Source organism: Gossypium hirsutum, chromosome A08 (genome assembly GCF_007990345.1).
Source record: "Gossypium hirsutum isolate 1008001.06 chromosome A08, Gossypium_hirsutum_v2.1, whole genome shotgun sequence".
Lineage (NCBI taxonomy): Eukaryota > Viridiplantae > Streptophyta > Magnoliopsida > Malvales > Malvaceae > Gossypium > Gossypium hirsutum.
Window position 1 is genome coordinate 38756122 of NC_053431.1, and position 13282 is coordinate 38769403.

At 35.8% G+C, this 13282-nt stretch overlaps 1 non-coding gene across 1 annotated transcript; it reads left to right on the forward strand.

Annotated features, from left to right (window-relative positions):
- Positions 1 to 1523: 1523 nt before the first annotated feature.
- Positions 1524 to 1630, forward strand: LOC121205379 (small nucleolar RNA R71). Its single transcript, XR_005900458.1, has one exon. It is a non-coding gene; the product is annotated as a small nucleolar RNA R71 (small nucleolar RNA).
- Positions 1631 to 13282: the final 11652 nt, after the last annotated feature.

Here is a 13282-nt window from a genome sequence, read left to right on the forward strand (position 1 = left end):
GCAAAGTCATATTGTCAGTTCTTGTAGATTGGTGTGGACCATTGCCTTCAATGTTCGATGTGATGCCAAAATTACGAGCTTGAAGGGTGACCGTTTCCTCTCCCACACGAAGTGTAAGCTCACATGTGCCAACATCAATATTTGTTTTAGCAGTTGCTAAAAAGGGCCTCCCTAAAATCAAAGGGGTGTTATTATCCTCCTCTATGTCTAGAACAACGAAATCAACGGGAAATATGAACTTATCTACTTTCACCAGTACATCTTAAATAATACTCCTAGGAAATCTTATAGTTTTATCTGCCAATTGAATACTCATCCTAGTTTGTTTAGGTTTCCTAAGACCTAGTTGCTTAAACATTTTGTAAGGCATGACGTTTATACTAGCCCCTAAATTAGCTAATGTATAATTTATATCCAAACTACCAATTAAGCAAGGAATTGTAAAACTCCCTGGATCTTTCAATTTGTGGGGTAACTTATTCTGTAGAATAGCTAAGCAGATTGCGTTTAGCTCTACATGTGATGCTTCGTCCAACTTCCGCTTATTTACTAAAAGCTCTTTTAAAATTTTCATTGCATTTGGCATCTGCGACAAAGCTTCAATAAACGGTAAGTTAATATGTAATTTTTTCAAAAGTTTGAGAAATTTACCGAATTGTTCATCTGAGAGGTCTTTCCTTGTCGTGTTAGGGTATGGGACATGAGGTCTATAATCTTTATTCACTATTTTGTTATGACTTACCTCACTTTTACCTTTGCTTATCACAATTTCTTGCATCAATTCTGGCTCAGGTGCAATGAATCCTTCCTTATCTTGAGTACTAATTGCGTTGAGGTGTTCCCTTGGATTAGGTTCAGTATTACTTGGTAAGCTACCTTGCGGTCGTTCGGAGATTAGTTTGGATAACTGGCCTATCTGAGTTTCGAGCCCTTGGATCGATGCTTGTTGATTCTTAAGTGCTATCTCGGTATTTTGGAAACAGGTTTCTGATACCGAAATGAATTTAGAGAGCATCTCTTCAAGGTTTGGTTTCTTCTCTTGTTGATAAGGTGGCTGTTGAAAACCCTGACAATTTTGTGGCTTTTGATTCCGTTGACCACCCCAAGAGAAATGAGGACCTGCATTATAAGTATTACTGTATGGGTTATTTTGAGATCGAAAGTTATTGTTACCTATATAGTTGACTTGTTCCTCTTCAGTTGTAGGATTGAAGGATTGATATTCTATATGTACACCTCCTCCACTTGAGTCACACCTCATTACTGGATGTACCTGCGTAGAACCAAGTAAACCATCAATCTTTTTATTGAGAAGCTCTACCTGATTTGACAGCATAGTAGCTGAGTCGACGTTATAAACACCGGCTATTATTGTTGGCTTACTCCAGTGACATTTATTCAATGAATGCATAAGCCTCTTCAGGTGTTTTGTTGTTGATGGTTCCTCCAGCAGCTGTGTCAATCATCTGTCTTGTTGAGGGATTCAACCATTGTAAAAAGTTTGACCTTGCAGCCATAAAGGTAACCCACGGTGAGGGCACCTTCGAAATAGATCCTTGTATCTCTCCCATGCATCGTAAAGTGTTTCTAAGTCCATCTGCACAAAAGAAGAGATATCATTACATAACTTAGCCATTTTAGTCGGCGGAAAATATTTTAGTAGAATTTTTTTGTCATTTGTTCCCAAGTAGTGATGGACCCTTGTGGTAACGAGTTCAACCACTGTTTAGCTTTGTTTCTCAGTGAAAAAGGGAATAACTGAAGGTGAATGGCATCATCAGAAATACCATTAATTTTGAAAGTGTCGCAAAACTCCAGAAAATTCGCCAAGTGAGTGTTGGGATCCTCTTCCTGCAAACCATAAAACTGAACAAACTGCTGTATCATCTGAATTCTGTTAGGTTTCAGTTCAAAATTATTTGCAGCAATAGCAGATCTAACTATACTTGACTCAGTTCCTGTTAAAAAAGGTTTAGCATAGTCATACATAGTAGTGGAGCTGGATTTTGATTAGCCGTAATTGCAGGAGGTAGCTGATTACCTCGGTTTTCAGCCATCTCTTCGGTTGGGGGTTGAGTATCGTCTTTTTGCTAGTTCTCCATGTATGTTAAGCTTCACCTTATTTCTCTTTGGTTTCTACGAACTGTGTGATCGATTTCTTCATCAAAAAGTAATGGTCTCGACGGGTTTCTTCTAGTCATAAACTATGAAAACCTGCCAAGAGAAGGAAAAAGGAAGTTAATTAGTAATAATAATTAAATTAAATTAAATTAAATTGCAAGAAATATAAATTGCTAAAGTAATAAAAATTAAGTGTTCCTGATATTTTAGTTCCCCGGCAATGGCGCCAAAAACTTGATCGCAATGTTTTGTGATAGGTTTTAAATATTTATAATTACTCTTTCTTGAACTAACTATTAACGCGATGTAGGCAAGTGTACCTATCGAACAGTAGTATAGTTTTAGCAAGACTGGATTGTCGAACCCAAAGGAAAAAAAGTACTAGTAATGACTGTCTTTTTATTGTCTAGCCTAATAATAAAATGGGTTTTTGTTTTAATTAACTAATTATCTAAACTAAGAACTCACAGAGAAAAGAATTGGGGAATTGCTTTTGGGAAAATCGATTGACTTGAGACAATACCTAAGGAAAAATCCACCTAGACTTTACTTGTTATTCTGACTCCGAATCGGACGATTTATTCATTCAACTTGTTCTGTAGATATCCCTAAGTTATGTTATTATCCCTATTCAAGACTAATAACGTCTAATCCCTAGATTGCATAACCGAGACTTTTCTCTAATTAACACTCTAGGGTTGCATTTACTTGATCTGTGGATCCCCTTATTAGGTTTCACCCTAATTCGACAAAATCTTGTCACCCTATTTCTAGGCGCGTTATCAACTCCGCTTAATTATGACAAAAGTACTCTTAGACAGGGTCTATTCCTCCTCTGAATAAGAGCATGTCTTGAACCAGTATCCTGGGGTATCAAAACAAGAATTAAGAATACATAATTAAGAACAAGTTAAATTATTTATCATGCGATTCAGAAAATAATAACAAGATTCGTCTTAGGTTTCATTCGCCTTAGGTATTTATGGGTTTTAGTTCATAACTAAATAAGAAAACAGCTCAGAAGAATAAAGAATACAAAACATAAAGAAAACCCAAAACTCCTGAAGGGAAATTGAGGAGAGATCTTCAGTCTTGATGATGAATCCAACTTTTAAGAGGATCAATCGGCTTCCTTGGAGTAATTCCTTACCCCCTATTCTCCATCTCCCCTTTTCTCCTCTTCTAGGGTGTACTTATAGGCTTTGGAATGCCTAGAAGCCCTCAAAAGTGGCCTTTTCCGAATTGGACTTAACTTGGGCTCGGCAGGGACAACCCGTGTGACACGCCCGTGTACAATTATTTCAGACCGTGTTTGAGCCTGTTAGAATGGCATGGGCATGTGCTATACCCGTGTGAGTCGTGCTCCAATTCTGCCAGATTGACACGGCCGTGTGGTCTGCCCGTGTGAGGAGGTCCAAGCTGTGTTGATTTCGTAATTTGGCCCATTTTCTCTGTTTTTGGCCCGTTTCTGGTTCCTTTCTCTCTCATATGCTCTCCTAAGTATAAAACATGAAATTAAAGCATTAGGAGCATTGAATTCACCAATTCTAATGAGAAATCATCCATAAAATGCATTAAACATGGGATAAAAATATGTATAATTTACGGTTTATCAAAGTGTCTATACCACTCACAACATAGCCATTAGCTCTATCATTCGATATAAACCATACATCTCCCGTTGAACCATTTTGAATACTATAGGATATTCAATAGCCCCAAACATGGGATAAGATGCCAACACCATGTCCCAGACATGGTCTTATACTAGCTAGCACATCAAAGTCGATGCCATGTCATAGACAGGTCTTACACTGACTTTTATATATCAAGGCCGATGTCGTGTACTAGACAAGTCTTACACTGGCTCTCATCTATCAGTGTCAATGCCATGTCCCAGATAGGTCTTACACTAACACACAATAAGCTGATGCCATGTCCTAGACAGGTCTTACACTAGCTTGTATATCTCGAGGCCGATGCATGTCCTAGACATGTCTTACACTATCTCTCGTCTCAATGCCAATGCATGTCCCAGACATGTCTTACACTGGCTCTCATAATGTAGCCGATGCATGTCCCAGACATGTCTTACTCTAGCACACATATCACCTAATGTCATGGCATGAATATCCAAATATATTTCTAATGTTCAATTGGGAGTCTTTATTACATTAATTTCTCATCATGCGTACTCATATTCGCTATCAGAATGATTTATGCAACATCAATTTAATCACACATCATAACAAATAGTTGCATTATTAACATACAACTTACTATTTCAATGGAATGTCATATTCCATCAACATATAATTAAATACAATCATAGCAAGATAGATTTCAAGTATATTAACAACAATATGGATAACATGCTTATTTAGTCACACAGACTTACCTCGAATGCAAATTTCGGCCAATTATTCCATTTTAGTCAATAACCTCGTATTTTCTAATTTAAGCTCGAATCTCGATTTTCTTGATCTATAATGATAAAATCTACTATTTTAATCATCATATTAACAAAGACATTTCATAATTTATGCTTAGGCAAAATGACCATTTTACCTTTAGGCTCATAATATCGATTTTTATCAAATTTTCTCGCTACCCAAGCCTAGTCGAATCCTTTTTATACTAGGAGCAACCCATAATTCTCATTATTACTCATACTTATTACTCATTTTGCCATCTTTACAAAAATGGTCCATATTAGGTGTTTTCACGAAAATCCATTCACAAAAGTTGTTTAAAACACAACTAAGACTCATTTTCTTCCATAAAAATTAGCAAACAACATAAATCCTTTCATGGTAAATGCCTATACTATCAACCATTTCACAAAATAGTCCCCTCAATAGCTAGATTAAGCTTTAGGGGTTCCCAAGACATAAAAATTATCAAGAAAGGCCACCAAGAAGACTTACTTGCAAGAGTTTAAGGTTACTAAAATTTTTAAGCTTCTATGGCTATTTTCTTGAAGAGAAATCGGTGGATAAGGAAGGAGAGAGATGAGAAAATGACAACTTTTCCTATTTGTTTTATTTTATTCAATTTTTATCACCTAATTTCACCAACTGTTGTCTTTTCTATTTCTTTGTCTCCCATGGCTAGCCATCTCTCTCAAAAAGGTCTATTTTCCCTTTAAAGACCTCCACAATATGATACATAGTCAATTTGTACATTTAGCTAATGAAAAAGGACTTTTTCACTTTATGCAATTTAGTCCTTTTTCGCAATTAGGCATGAAATCGCTAAAATTATTTCACCAAAATTTTCATGCACTCATGTAATCATGCTATAACACATAAAATATCATTAAAAATAATTTCTCTGGCCCTAGAATAGTGGTTTCGAAACTACTATTCTGACTAGGCTCAAAATCGGGTTGTTACATGAGTTACTGAAGAACTATGAGTTAGTGATTGATTATCACCAGGGTAAGGCGAATGTTGTCGCAGATGCCCTGAGTACAAAATCCTTGTTTTCCTTGAGAGCCATGAATACAAGGATGACCTTATCGGACGATGGTTCAATTCTTGCTAAGTTGAGAGCTAGACCAATGTTTCTTCAACAGATTTTCGAAGCTCAAAAGTGTGATGGTGAATTGCAAGCTAAGATAGCTCTGTGTGAATTGGGCAATGGCTTAGATTTTCGTATCGATTCCAATGGCTGTTTGATGTTCCGAGATAGGATTTGTGTACCGAAATGTGACAAAATTATTCAAAAAATTCTTCAAGAGGCACACAGTGGTTGTTTGTCTATTCATCCGGGTAGTACGAAAAAGTATAATGATTTGAAGAAAATGTATTGGTGGTCAGGTATGAAAAGAGATATCTTCGATTTTGTTTCGAAATGTTTGGTTTGCCAACAAGTGAAAGTCGAACACCAAGTACTTTCAAGTTTGCTTCAGCCAGGGATGGTTCTCGAGTGGAAATGGGACAGGATTACAATGGACTTTGTAACGGTTTGCCTTTGACCCCGAAAAAGAAAGATGTCGTATAGGTCGTTATTGATAGATTAACGAAGTCAGCTTATTTTATACCGATACATACTGACTACTCGCTTGATAAGTTAGCTGAATTGTATATTGCTGTGATTTTGAGATTGCACGAGGTGCTTATATCGATTATTTGGGATAGAGATCTGAGATTCACTTTGCGATTTTGGAAGAAGTTGCAAGAAGCCTTACGTACAAAGTTAAATTTTACTACCACTTTCGATCCACAAACCAATGGTAAATTTGAAAAGTAATTCTGATTCTTGAGGACATGCTCCGATGTTGTGTTCTAAAGTTTCAAGATAGTTAGGAGAGATATCTACCGTTGGTTGAATCTGCCCACAACAACAGTTTTCAATCAAGCATAAAGATGGAACCTTATGAAGCATTTTATGGCCGTAACTACCGAACTCCTCTGTATTGGACAAAGCTCAGCGAGAAACAAATTCACAAGGTTGACTTAGTTAGAGAAACCGAAGAAAAGGTGAAAGTAATTTGTGATTGTTTGAAAATAGCTTCGAATAGACAAAAGTCATATGCGAATTTGAAAAGAAAAGAAATTGAGTTTCAAATTGGGGATAAAGTATTCTTGAAAGTATTTCCATGGAAGAATGTTCTCAGATTTGGCTGGAAAGGCAAGTGAGTCCATGCTTTATTGGGTTGTATGAGGTGATTGAAATAATCAGGCAGTAGCGTATCGGTTGGCTTTACTGACGGAGTCGAAAAAGATTCATGATGTGTTTCATGTGTCTATGTTGCAGAGGTATCGATATAACCCTTCACAAGTGATTTCTCTGATAGAGATTGAGATTCGACCGGATATGACGTATGGTGAGGAACTGATCAAAATTTTAGCTCAGAAAGTGAATCAGTTGAGAAATAAAAGTATAGTCCTAGTGAAAGTCTTGTGGAAAAGACACGGAGTCGAGGAAGCAACGTGGGAACTTGAGTAGGCTATGAGAAAATAGTACCCAAACCTCTTTTCTGGTAAGATTTTCGGGGACGAAAATCCCTAAGGGAGGAGAGTTGTAACATCTCAATTTTAGGTCTAGTCAGAACAGTGGTTTCGGGACCACAAATATGAAGTAGTAAAATTTATTTTTATTATATTTTTATGGTTTACAATTTTATGGAACTATTCTGTGAAAATCTTGCTCGAAAATTTAGACGTTTGGGCACCCAATTTAGTTTTAAGGACTAAATTATAAAAAGTGCAAAACTTGAATTCTAGATGTTAAAGGTGTCCAATTGATATGAGATTTTAAATTGGAGGTCCTTATATGATAATTAGACCATTTGTTAAGTTAGTGGGAAAAAATGGACATGTTTAGGAAAAATTTTAAAGAAAGGCTTCAAGGGCATTTTGGTTATTTGGTAAATAAAAGAATAAAAAGGGAAAATCAAGTCATAATTTGGTGTCCATCTTCTCCCCTTGGCCGAAATTCTCAAGACACCATAGCTAGGGTTTTCTTCAACTTTCAAGCTTGATTGTAAGTGCACCCTAGCCTCGTTTTTATGCTCTTTATGTTTTTGAAGTCTTATTCACCTGATCTTTCCATTTCTACCACTATTTTGAAGTAGGGTTCATGTTTAAAAATTTACTCATGTGTGACATGTGTGTATTTTGATGATTGATGGAAGATATGGTATGTTTAAGGTATAATAAACAACTTTTACTAGGTGATTTTTGATGGAAATGCATGAAAGGACCTATTTGTAAAAAGTCATAAAATGGGTAGTAAAAGTCTAATTTAATAAAAAATGTGGGCTGATATGAGCATGTATATGGTTCGGCTAGGCTTGGGTTACCAAGAAATTGAACACATTTCATTTTACGAGCCTAGAGACTAAAATGTAAAATGTCAAAAAGTTAGGGACAAAATGGTAATTTTATCTAGGATGCAAATTAATGTAAACGTATGTGTAAAATGATGAATTGATAGTCAAATTTGCTCATATAGACCTAGAGCAACCGATTACGGAACTAGATCAAGGAAAACAAAAGATCTTAGAATAGTTGAGTTCGAATACGAACCATTCTCAAGGTAAGTTCTTGTAATTTAATTTGGTATGTTATTATGTTTTAATTGAATTGTGTGATTGAGATAATATATATGTAACAATATACACTATGAAATAACCATAAGATGGAAGACATGAATAAAATGTCACTGTCCTAGTTGAGCTTTGTATTTAGATGGATTATAATAATCTCCTTGAACTAAAAAAAATGATGTACAAAGGATTTAGCCCAGACGGGTAATCCTGAGTTACACTCTCTTGAGAAAATGTTATGAAATGGATTAAGCCTGGACGGGTAATCCATATTAAGCTCATTAGAGCTAACTTTATCGAAAGAATTTAGCCTGGACTGGTAATCCTACTATAGAAATGCGGCTTGAGAGTGTGTTCTATGAATATGTGCTCAAGGAGCACTCTAGATGTAAATTGACAGACGATTGACAAGTATACCTCGAGTATACTACCCGAGTCTCCATCGAGATTTACAATAGTTCAACGAAAAGAAATCTTGAAAAAAGAAAATTGTGAAATAATATGAAAGTTTATATTATGGTGAGCTCATCTATGTTGGTTTGAATACTTCATGATGTGTATGACTAACTTATTTAACGAGTGATTGTATTTAGGTAACTTGTTAAATTTATTGATGGAATGAATGTGTATGTATGCTTATTTGAATAGTTATGACCGGTAAGTTTTCTTTTTGTTAGGCGAACTTACTAAGCATGAAAATGCTTACCCCGTTTTACTTATCCTTGTTTTGTAGTGCTCAAAAAGCTCAGGAAGGTTGGAGGATTCGGTTGGAGCAAGATCATCCTATCCACAAATCTCCTTTTGGTATAGCTAAATGATTTATTTTGGTATAATGGCATGTATAAACTACTTGGAATAGATGAAGGCTTGTAAGTAATATTTTGTGACTTAGCCATTGGAATCTAAGGATGTTCAAGTGGTGCGTGTATGATGCTAATGTATGTCCAAATTCTTAAGTGTCAAGTATGGTTGATGATACGTTTTGTAAATGTCCATTGAAATTGGCTACATTGGTTTAAATTTATATGTATATGAAAATGCCTTTCAAGGATATGAAAATTGCATGGTATGAGTTATTAGGTATGTAAATGATGTACAGATCCCTTGGTTATGGCTGAATTGGTTGTATGTTTACCTGGAACGGTATTACATGTTGTTGGGTAGGTTGTGCATGGAAGGGTGGAAAAAAGGCTTGGTAAATAGCCTTATTTTTGTCCACACGGGTAGACACACGGGCATGTGCTAGGCCGTGTGTGACACACAGCTTGCACCATAGGCGTATGTACCGGCTGTGTGTACCCTGTACCTTAATTGTTCCAAAATAAAATGCTCAGTATCGAGCACACGGGCAGAGACATAGGCGTGTGTCTTAGCTGTGTGGATGGCACGGCCTTGAACATAGGCATATGCCCTGGCCGTGTGAAGTCTGTACCTATTTTATGAAAAATTAGGAAAATTTATTCGACTACATGGCCTAAGCACATGGGCGTGTGCCTTAGCCGTGTGACTTCAATTTGTTGATGATGTCATATATAGAGAGTTACACGGGTTAGGGACACAGGCATGTGTGACCACACGGCCTGCCCACTAGGGCGTATCCCAAGCCACACGGGCGTGTGACCCCTGTTTTGGTGAAAAATTTTATAAGCATCGTACAATTTTCTAAAGTTCTCGATTTAGTCCCTAACCACTTTCAATGTATGTTTTGAGCCTCATAGGCTCGTTTTAGGGACAAAATGATTGTCTATGAAAAGTTTTAAATTTGAGTAGAAATTTGCGTCTTGGTTTTGAATGTTTGTTTGAGTTTAAGTCCGGTAATGCGTCGTACCCTGTTTCGACGTCGAATACGGGTAAAGGGTGTTACTTGCCTTGCTAGATTGTGTCATATTGGCTATCTTATGATGCATGTTTTGGAAGGCTCATATGATATATTTTGTATTGGTATGTTTATGGTCAAGTTTTGGTATGTTTGGAAAATATGAAACTAGAATTTGATGTTTTAAATTTGGTAAAATTGATATGTTTAGGTAAATGATGATGAATGCATTTGAGGTGCCTTTGAATGGCATATTGGTTAATTGGTTTAGGATTCTTGAAATGGCAAATCTATGTATGTTTAGATGATGTTTTGGTGTTATGAAAGTGTGCATATTTGGTTTAAATATTTATATATGAAATGGTATTGTAATAGCTTGATCTAAGGTGAATTTTTGGTCCAGACAGCCTAAGACACGTGTGTGTGTGGCACATGGCCTAATGACATGGTTGTGTGTCATCTGAGAGTTCCTTTGTATGCAAGTCAGTAAATTACATAGCCTAACACGCAGCCTGACACACGGGTGTGTAGGGTAACTCAGGGAGTTACATGGCTTGGCACATAAGCGTGTGACATGGGTGTGTGACCTTACTTCGAGAGTTACACAGGTAAGGGCACGGGCTAGGAAACAACCGTATGTCCCTAGTTTGAAGGTTACACGGCCTAAGACACGGGTGTGTGTCTTAGCCGTGTGAGGCACACAGCCTGGCCACAATGACCATGTGACCCCTGTTTCTAAATATTTGTGACTTTTTCCTGGACTTTTGAAATATTTTCAAATTGGTTTTGAATCGTTTCTAAGGTATTTTTTTGGGCCTCAAGGGCTCGATTTAAGGATAGAATGTATTTATATGACGGGTTTATTATTTTTTTATGTTATTGAATGAAGTTAAGTTTAAATGTTTTTGATTGTATGGCAATATTCTGTAACCCTAATCAAATGACGAATACAGGTTTGGAGTGTTACATTTAGTGGTATTAGAGCTATGGTTTAGTGAGTTCTCGGACTGAATGTAGCATGGATGGAGTCTAAAAATACATGCCATTATATAATATGTGATAGTGTGATAGCTCCTAACTCAAATTAAATTACATTTTCATATAGATAAAATGTCATCCAATCGAGTCGATTCTGATGAAGTTGAAAGTATCGCGCAAGCCTCCGTTCACAGAGTAGCTTCTTGTGGTAGTAGGCTTGTGTCTGAGGGCTGGAGAGGAGAGGCTAAAGAAGCCTTCTTCTAGATGATGTCCAAATGGTTTTCAGAGTTCGTGAGAATGAACCCATGGCTCAACGACATCCACCCCCACCCGTACCCCAATCGGTCCCTTAGTTTCTTAGGGTTTTAAATTCCATAGCTATTTAATCCTTATAGCTACTAGAATTTGACTTTTGCATTTTATGCTATTTGGTCCTTTTCGTAATTAAGCACATAATCGATAAAATTTTCTTTTCAAAATTTTCAAATGACATTTCTAACATAATATGGACCATATAATAAAATAAAAATAATTTTTATTTTCGGCTCGGATTTGTGGTCCTGGACCACTGTTCTGATTTCACCTAAATTTGGGCTGTTACAAAATCAACATACATACTACATTTCAAAATACATTTGGTACTCAAAATACCAATACACAAATAAGGCATTTCTAAGACAATCCAAATACATACCAAAATGAAAATAACCACATATATACATAGATAACTAACATATGCTAAATCAAGTCATATGAAATTTCTAATTACATAATTCAAAACATATAGGCTTCCAATAGCCAAATGACCTATACATGCCATATAACCAAAATACAAAAAGCTTAAAAGTACCAAAACAATGGCTGGATAGTGTGATGAGATCTTTGACAAATTCCAATCCGAGCAAGCTTCGAAATCACTATAAAACATGGAAAAGAAAACCAAGTAACCTATTAAGCTTAGTAAGCTCGTATGGCTAACAAGTATTCTTACCATTCATTCATAATTTAAGTAAATAACATAACATAATGCAACTTAATTTGAATCCAAAAGCCTAACACATATTCAATCAAAAGGTTAGACATGAATTCACAATTCTTATAGCTTCAATGCTTATACAACTCATGAACATACCTATACTGGTACATATCAATCTCTTACTTCATATCATCAATATACCTGTTGAACCATTTGGAATACTATCGGATACTCGGGAATCTTGCACACTAAGTGCCAATACATGGTCGAAACCATTTTAATCTCATATCTCGTATAAATGCTCCCCCTCGAGCTATCACTGGGTCTGCTCACACAAGCTGACGGTCAATACGTAGCTACACGGTGCTGCTCACATAAGCTGACGAGTAACCATAACACATGCCAAAAAACTCAGCCACTTGTAAAACTTACAAGACCATCACCCAAAACACGGTAACCCCTAATGACATGTCATTTGTATTATATCTATTCGTAAGGTTCAACCGAGATTTATACATTGTTGAATACTTGTCGAGAATTTCTATGGTGATGTATCATCTCAATTACAACAATTAAGCATTTAAACACATATATAATTTAGTGCTTATTAAACATATGAACTTAGCTCAACATAAAAACGATGAAATAGGATCGACTAGTCCGATACTTTATATTCCTCTCGATCTAGATCCGTACGTTACTTTTCTTGATCTATATAATCAAATTTAACTTATTTAAATATCATTATATTCAATTTAATCCAAAATTTATATTATGGTAAAATTACTAATTTACCCCTAAACTTTTTACTTCTTTACAATTTAGTCCCTAACTCATAAAAATGCAAATTCATGCAATTTAATCCACACCCATGCTTGTCGAATCTCATGCAAGCTTATAGCAGCACACACATTTCATTAATTCACACATTTCACTATAAATTTTACACATTTTACAAATAAATCCCTAATTGACATTTCAAACAAAAATCACTTTACAAAAGTTGTTTATTTAAAAACAACCATTCACTTTCTATCATCACACTTCAAAACACATACACATTTAACAATGGTGAAACCCTAATACTTTAACAGTTTCTCAAATCAGTCCCTGGGCTAGCTAGATTAAGCTACAACGATTCTAAAAACATAGAAATCATTAAAAACGAGACAAAAATCACTTACCAATTCGAATTTGAAGCTTGGCCGAACCTTAGCTCTACTTTCTCCATGAAGAATCGGTTTTTGGGTGTGTTTTGAAGAAGATGGACATAATAAATTTGTTTTTTTTATTCATATATCATTTAATTACCCATTTACTTAATTAACCTTTATAA